The sequence below is a fragment of the Anabrus simplex genome, chromosome 2, assembly GCF_040414725.1.
Source record: "Anabrus simplex isolate iqAnaSimp1 chromosome 2, ASM4041472v1, whole genome shotgun sequence".
NCBI lineage: Eukaryota > Metazoa > Arthropoda > Insecta > Orthoptera > Tettigoniidae > Anabrus > Anabrus simplex.
In genome coordinates this window covers 1,118,536,819-1,118,544,282 of record NC_090266.1, presented here as the reverse complement: position 1 = coordinate 1,118,544,282, position 7,464 = coordinate 1,118,536,819, and positions in this window count along the sequence as shown.

Genomic DNA, 7,464 nt, shown 5'->3' with positions numbered 1-7,464 from the left:
CTCTACTTAGTTGACCTCCCGAGGCTGAGTGGACCCCGTTCCAGCCCTCGTACCCCTTTTCAAATTTCGTGGCAGAGCCTGGAATCGAACACGGGCCTCCGGAGGTGGCAGCTAGTCACGCTTACCACTAAACCACAGAGGCGGACTTATTGAACCTTAATGATATAAATGAACACGCCTTCAATTATGGTTTTATGTAGGCTCTTGTACTACACGAGTTTTATGCGGGAGGCAAAGTGGCGGGGCAGTTTATGTTCTTTATGAAATATTAAACTGGCATCTGTCATTTATAATGGAACACGGTTTCATGTAAAAGATTAAAACCCGTAATAAATATAAAAAATAGTTTTAATGTTACTAGGCAAATACATGATAGCAATTCACAACAATGGTCTGGAACCTTACTTAGAAATTAGGCTTCTGCTTAAAACTTATCTAACCGAGCTCGATAGCTGCAGTCGCTTAAGTGCGGCCAGTATTCAGTATTCGGGAGATAGTAGGTTCGAACCCCACTGTCGGCAGCCCTGAAAATGGTTTTCCGTGTTTCCCATTTTCACACCAGGCAAATGCTGGGGCTGTACCTTAATTAAGGCCACGGCCGCTTCCTTCCCACTCCTAGCCCTTTCCTCTCCCATCGTCGCCGTAAGACCTATCTGTGTCGGTGCGACGTAAAACAACTAGCAAAAAAAAAAAAAAAAAACAACTTATCTAACAATTCTTCAAGTTTCAGTTTATCAATTTTACTTTTCTTTGCCGATTTATGGGTATTCTTTTTTGAGCATTTATTCTGCTTAGCCATGAGTTTGTCAACGAAGTCTTTTTGTCCGGCTCCATGGCTAAACGGTTAGCGTGCTGGCCTTTGGTCCAGAGGGTCCCGGGTTCGAGTCCCGGGAGGGTCGCAGACTTTAACCTTAAAAGGTAAATTCCCTTGTCGTATCCCCAACATCCCTGCATCTCACACACCACACATAGCACTATCCTCCACCACAATAACACGCAGTTACCTACACATGGCAGATGCCGCCCACTTTCATCGGAGGGTCTGCCTTACAAGGGCTGCACTCGGCTAGAAATAGCCACACGAAAACTAATTCTTCAAACTAGACGTTTCCATTTTCCAGAACATTGTTGACAAGCAAAATCAGAATGTTTCTCTGAGAATTCCCATGTAAAAACATCGATTCAAATTTGCCACTTATAAGTACACTAAATAATTTAAATTGTGGTGAAAAAAATGTTAACAAAAAATCTGATGGATATTTCAAAGCTCCCCTATCGATTATATTGAAATAATAATTGCCCTCTAGCTTTAACACATCTGACGTTATACACTGACTGACAGAGCAAATGCAACACCAAGAAGGAGTGGTTCGAAAGGGATGAAAGTTGGGGAAAAAACAGAGACGGCACGGACGAATAATTGATGTTTATTTCAAACCGATATGCAGGTTACACAATGCGCACGGCATCGACTCTGTAGGATGTAGGACCACCGCGAGCGGCGATGCACGCAGAAACACGTCAAGGTACAGTGTCAATAAGAGGTGCGGATGGTGTCCTGAGGGATGGTTCTCCATTCTCTGTCAACCATTTGCCACAGTTGGTCGTCCGTACGAGGCTGGGGCAGAGTTTGCAAACGGCGTCCAATGAGATCCCACACGTGTTCGATTGGTGAGAGATCCGGAGAGTACGCTGGCCACGGAAGCATCTGTACACCTCGTAGAGCCTGTTGGGAGATGCGAGCAGTGTGTGGGCGGGCATTATCCTGCTGAAACAGAGCATTGGGCAGCCCCTGATGGTACGGGAGTGCCACTGGCCGCAGCACATGCTGCACGTAGCGGTGGGCATTTAACGTACCTTGAATACGCACTAGAGGTGACGTGGAATCATACGCAATAGCGCCCCAAACCATGATGCCGCGTTGTCTAGTGGTAGGGCGCTCCACAGTTACTGCCGGATTTGACCTTTCTCCACGCCGACGCCACACTCGTCTGCGGTGACTATCACTGACAGAACAGAAGCGTGACTCATCGAAGAACACGACGTTCCGCCATTCCCTCATCCAAGTCGCTCTAGCCCGGCACCATGCCAGGCGTGCACGTCTATGCTGTGGAGTCAATGGTAGTCTTCTGAGCGTACGCCGGGAGTGCAGGCCTCCTTCAACCAATCGACGGGAAATTGTTCTGGTCGATATTGGAACAGCCAGAGTGTCTTGCACATCCTGAAGAATGGCGGTTGACGTGGCGTGCGGGACTGCCACCGCTTGGCGGCGGATGCGCCGATCCTCGCGTGCTGACGTCACTCGGGCTGCGCCTGGACCCCTCGCACGTGCCACATGTCCCTGCGCCAACCATCTTCGCCACAGGCGCTGCACTGTGGACACATCCCTATGGGTATCGGCTGCGATTTGACGAAGCGACCAACCTGCCCTTCTCAGCCCGATCACCATACCCCTCGTAAAGTCGTCTGTCTGCTGGAAATGCCTCCGTTGACGGCGGCCTGGCATTCTTAGCTATACACGTGTCCTGTGGCACACGACAACACGTTCTACAATGACTGTCGGCTGAGAAATCACGGTACGAAGTGGGCCATTCGCCAACGCCGTGTCCCAATTTATCGTTCGCTACGTGCGCAGCACAGCGGCGCATTTCACATCATGAGCATACCTCAGTGACATCAGTCTACCCTGCAATTGGCATAAAGTTCTGACCACTCCTTCTTGGTGTTGCATTTGCTCTGTCAGTCAGTGTATATCATTATTTAACAATAAAATATCTTGACAACTTATACGTGTACAAATTTTCATAATTATTTTACAAATATATCCACCAATATAAGCTTGCCCCCGTCACCTAATGCACGTATATCGGGGTTATCATACATGGAAATATCATGTTTTATGACTTTAAAATCAAGATCCTTGTTTAACGTTCAAGAAGTACCAATTTTTGGAATATAAATATATACATTTTGAAAATACACAGACTTTGGCTGTCAAATTTGACAAAAAATTTGTCAAATTCTAATTTGCATTTAATACAATCAATCAATCAATCAATCAATCAATCAATCAATCAATCAATCAATCAATCAATCAATCAATCAATCAATCAATCAATCAATCAATCAATCAATCAATCAATCAATCAATCAATCAATCAATCAATCAATCAATCAATCAATACTGATCTGCATTTAGAACAGTCACCCAGGTGGCAGATTCCCTATCTGTTTGTGGGGAACATTACACTCACTGACTTGCCAGCTACAGTAAACACAACATTTAAATAGAACTGCCTATTTATTCTGTCGGAACTTTACATTGTCGTTTCCTACAATGCCGTCCGTAGATGACAATATGTAGAAAGGCACTCGATGTATTTGTTTACTATATCTTGTTTCAATAATGCTGCCATGGGAATCATAAAGATGACGGGCAGTCTACACGATTTCAATGGCGTTATCTTGTGTCGAAGTCCTGCTGCTGCCCTCTAGGTTCCTGTGGCGGATGAATGCCGTAGTTTCGCCACACCAGCCCCCAACGGAGTCGAAGTAGTCACGGCTGAAAATAGTCCGGGAATCTAACTCTTCGGCCGGAGCGAGTTCTAGGTGCCAAGTCGCGGGATAGTGGAGCACTTTTAGGTGCCGGTGATGCTGCGGCTGTGTCACTGTGGAGAGTGTTCTCAGGGCTGATGCAATGATCCTGAGTGGTATTTTGTCCAGGTAATGGTGTGTTATCAGCCAGGAGGAAAGCAGGTTTTATGCGATCAATACTGACGCGACAGGCTTACCTCTTATATGCACAGTCAGTGTCCTATCACTTCAATCTAACACTCGATGTGGGCCAGTGCATGGCGAGTGTAGCGCGCCGCGGACCGTGTTATCACGTAGGTAGACTTGAGTAAAAGTGTTAAAGTCCCTGAAGATGAAGGTGGAATGTTGATCATTCCGTGATGCTGGCATAGAACCTAGTCGACTCATTTGTTGGCGGAGTCTGACTACGAAGCTTGAAGTGTCCTCAAGGCGGTTGTCTGTCGTGGCACAAAGCATTTCTCCTGGAAGTCGAATTGGTTCTCCTTAGACTAGCTCTGCCGAGGACGCGGCAAGATGTGCTTTATGCGCACTTCGGATACCAAGTAAGACAATTGGTAAGGCTTGCAGCCAAGACATATCAGGATGGCACATGATGGCTGCCTTGAGTTGACGGTGGAAACGTTCAACCATTCCACTGGCACAAGGATGCCAGCTGGTTGTTCGGGAGCGTAAGGTTCTGGTGAGAATCCCCAGGTTTCGGAACAACTGAGATTCAAACTGTCTGCCTTGGTCGGTCGTGATACGGTGTGGTGATCCAAAGCGAGAGATCCAGCATGCTACAAAATCTTCGGCGACGTCTCCGGCCGTGATGCGTTCCAGTGGCCAGACTTCTGGCCAGCGGGTGAATCGGTCCACTGCTGTCAGACAGTACCGGTAATTTCCAACAGGAGGGAGTGGGTCGATGATATCCAAATGGACGTGCTGGAAGCGAACATACGCTGGGGTATAGTTGTCAATTGGAGCGTTGTTATGTCGCGTGACCTTCGAGCGTTGACATGCCCGGCAGGCTCGTGCCCATGTATGCGAGTCTTTTTGCATGTGGGGCCATACGAAGCGTTCTAATGCTAAAAGGGCGGTCGCTCTGACACCAGGATGACTTAGACCGTGAAGAGAAAACTTTCCTGTGAAAATGTGCAGTGATAAATGGTCTGGGTCGACGCCTTGAATTGTCACAGAACAAAGTGGTGTTGGTTCCTGGTATCCGGACCTGCTGCAAACGAAGTGCTGATTTGCGGTTCAACAGATCAAGGAGTTCTGCATCCCCTTCCTATGATCGTACCAAAACGCTGAAGTCCAAGGTCCTACTGGCAATTCTGTTGATACGAGATAGTGCATCTGCCATTACGTTGGAGAAGCCTTCAATGTGTTGAATGTCCGTTGTGAACTGAGCGATGAACGATAAGTGGTTCAGCTGCACAGGTGGAAGCTTGTCGCGACGTTGCTGGAAGGCGTAAGTCAGGGACTTGTAGTCTGTATAGATTGTGAACTGCTGGGCTTCCAAAATGTATCTGAAGTACTGCACTGCTTCATAAACTGCAAGCGACTCTCGGTAGTAGGCTGGCCATTTGGTTTACTTCGGAGACAGTTTCCTAGAGAAGAAGGCTAGGGGCTGCCAGGCATCGTCCACGTATTGCTGGAGGCTAGCTCCAATAGCGCTGTTGGATGCTTCTGTGAACAATCCCAATGGTGCTTGCGGATCGGGATGCGCTAGGAGGGTAGCTTGAGCAAGGCTTTCCTTACAAGTGGCAAAGATGCGCTCCATTTCTGGTGTCCAGGGTACCTGTCGAGAGCCGCGTAAACTGGATACAGCTGCGTGGAGTGGAGCCTGGTACTGGGATGCCGGGGGAAGGAATCGGCGATAGAAATTGATCATTCCCAGGAAATGTCTGAGATCACGTGCAGTTTTTGGCAGAGGAAAATTCTGCAGAGCTGTGATGCTTTCCGACAATGGTCGTGTCCCTGTGGCGAAGACTTCGTATCCGAGAAAGGTGACTTTCGGAGATGCTAAGACACTCTTGGTAGCATTGATGAGGATGCCATATTCAGAGAAGCGGTGGAAGAGAGCTCGCAGGTGGCGCGTGTGTTCTTCAGGACTCTTAGAGAAGACCAAGATGTCGTCGACGTACGCAAACCTGATAGTACTTCGTCTATGAATCTTTGAAAGGTTTGACCAGCATTGCGTAATCCGAAGATCATGAAAGGAAACTCAAACAGTCCGAAGGGCGTTATAATTGCGGTCTTTGGAATGTCACTAGTGTTCACGGGAATCAAGGTGTAGGCCTTCACTAGGTCGATAACTGAGAGAATAGTTCATCCGCGGAGCTGATGGTAAAAATCATGGAGATGCCGAGGAGGATATTTGTCAGTAATGGTCCGTGAGTTTAAGGCACGAAAATCTCTGCAGGGCCTCCAGCCTTCGTCCTTCTTCGGTACCAAATGGAGCAGTGACGACCAAGGACCCTCAGAGCGTCGTGCTGTACTTTCTAGAAGCATGGCATCAAACTCCTTCTTAGCAATCTGGAGACAATCCGGGGCGAGACGACGAGCTCGGCAAGAGACAGGTGGTCCTGGTGTAGTGCGGATGAAATGTACCGTAGAATTGCGTACTTCTCGCGGGGCTCCAGATGGACGAGTGAGGTCAGGAAATTCCTCTAAAATTTCATGAAAAGTAGTCGGTACATTAAGAGCCCTCACACTGGACTGTAGAGAGTTAGCAGTTTGGACGTTCACTGTTAAGCCTGTAATGCCGTCGACGAAGCGTTTGTTACGACAGTCTGGCAGAAGATGATAATAGACAAGGAAGTCTGATCCAATGATGGGAAGTGCGACGTCGGCAACAACAAATTTCCATTAAAGTTCGCGTCGGAGTCCGAGGTTCAGTTTCATGTGCATAGTCCCGTATGTGTGGATTGTGGAATTATTGGCAGCTGCGAGTTCATAACTGGTCTGATGACAACGCCCCTTCAGGAATTTATGCGGGAAGCAACACAAATCCGACCCAGTATCGATCAGAAAATAATGTTTACTGCTCTTGTCCGTGATAAAGTGGCGGTTTCCATCTGTTGGGCAACCATTTACAGCCGTCACTGGTTGCCGTTGGAGTTTGACGGGAAGCTACAAGGTGATTCGCACTTCTGTGTCTTTTCGCGGAAGCGGTGATGGTACCAGCAGATACCTTGTGCACCGGCTGTCGGAGAAGACCTGCGGCTGTTGCTAGGACGGCTTGGCCAATCCCGGGAACGAGAGCGTGCGCAGAAGGAAGTTTGCAGTGCTGCCATCTGGTGTGAAAGTTCATCTATCCTCTTCGCGAGCTGGCTCACCTCACTAACTGGTGGTGTAGTCACGGCGTGAACAGTGGCGGGAAGTGACACGGGTGAAACCTCAAGAATTTTGTCGGCCAAGGCGGCAACCTTACCTAGCGGCATCTCACCCTGTGTTTGTAAAATGGCCTGTACTTGTGACGGCAGGCGCTGTATCCATAACTGCCTTAAGAGGTTATCTTGTACATGTGTGCTGCCCGCGAGAGACGTAAGGTATTGGTATCGTAAGAACTGGGATGGCTTTCGGTCTCCGAGCTCCTCCTCCATGAGCAGTTGACGAACGCGTTGCTCTTCCGATAGGGAAAGACGCCGAATGAGTTCGGTACACAGATACGCGTATGCATTTTGCGCCGGAGGGTTGTTAATAATATCTTCAACTTCCGCGCCATAGCGACTGTCCAGCTGGGAAACAATGCACGCGTATTATGTTGCGTCCTGCGTAATACCGGATACATTAACTCGCTTCTGCCTGAGCGAACCATAGCGCCGGCTTGTCCGGCCAGAAAACAGGTAATTTAACTCCAACACGATTCGCTACAGTACTAACCTC